Below are 588 nucleotides of genomic sequence, written 5' to 3'. Positions count from 1 at the left end.
AAATAAGTCCCGGGTCAGTTTGACCCGAGGGACACGAGAGAGTCCCGAAGGTGAAGACAACACAAGGGTTAAATTCACCTGTCAACAGTTTACTCGGGAAATACAGACTCAGAAATATCAAAAAATGACAGATACACTTTAAAAAATCTTTATGGGAACAAGTGAAAAGGCCATAACAAGGCAATGGATCTGCAAGACCCCTCCCACTATCGACCAATGGGTAGTAATAATAAAAACAAAAATATAAAAAACTAGGAAATTCCGCAGAAATTTTAATCAGTGTGTTTACTACTTGGTGCACATCCTAACAACAATAAAACTAAAAATAATAAAAGTGCCCTTCAGAGATAGAACTTTTTAAAACCTTTCCGTTTCCCAGAAACAGCTATGATGTAGCTAGCGCTGAACCAACCAGACTCCATTTAAAAAACAGTACGTTTAGCGTCGAGCCAACAGTGAAGAGTCTCAGCTTAGATGTGTGTTTGTGTCAGAACTTGTTGCTATTGTTTTTTGGCAATTTCGTGAAAACCACGCGGCAAATCTCTTAGAAAAGTCATAGCCCAGCATTCCCGATCATTACACACGTTT

The 588-nt window shown here is 38.9% G+C and overlaps 1 protein-coding gene across 1 annotated transcript in view; it reads right to left on the bottom strand.

Moving 5' to 3' along the window:
• LOC116706523 (exostosin-1) overlaps nucleotides 1-588 on the bottom strand; it is a 321,262-nt gene that overhangs the window by 160,875 nt on the left and 159,799 nt on the right. The gene's annotated exons all lie outside the window — the stretch shown is intronic.

Source organism: Etheostoma spectabile, chromosome 18 (genome assembly GCF_008692095.1).
Source record: "Etheostoma spectabile isolate EspeVRDwgs_2016 chromosome 18, UIUC_Espe_1.0, whole genome shotgun sequence".
NCBI classification, from domain to species: Eukaryota; Metazoa; Chordata; class Actinopteri; order Perciformes; family Percidae; genus Etheostoma; species Etheostoma spectabile.
Note: the sequence above shows the minus strand (reverse complement) of the source record. Positions and strands in the feature narration are given on the sequence as shown.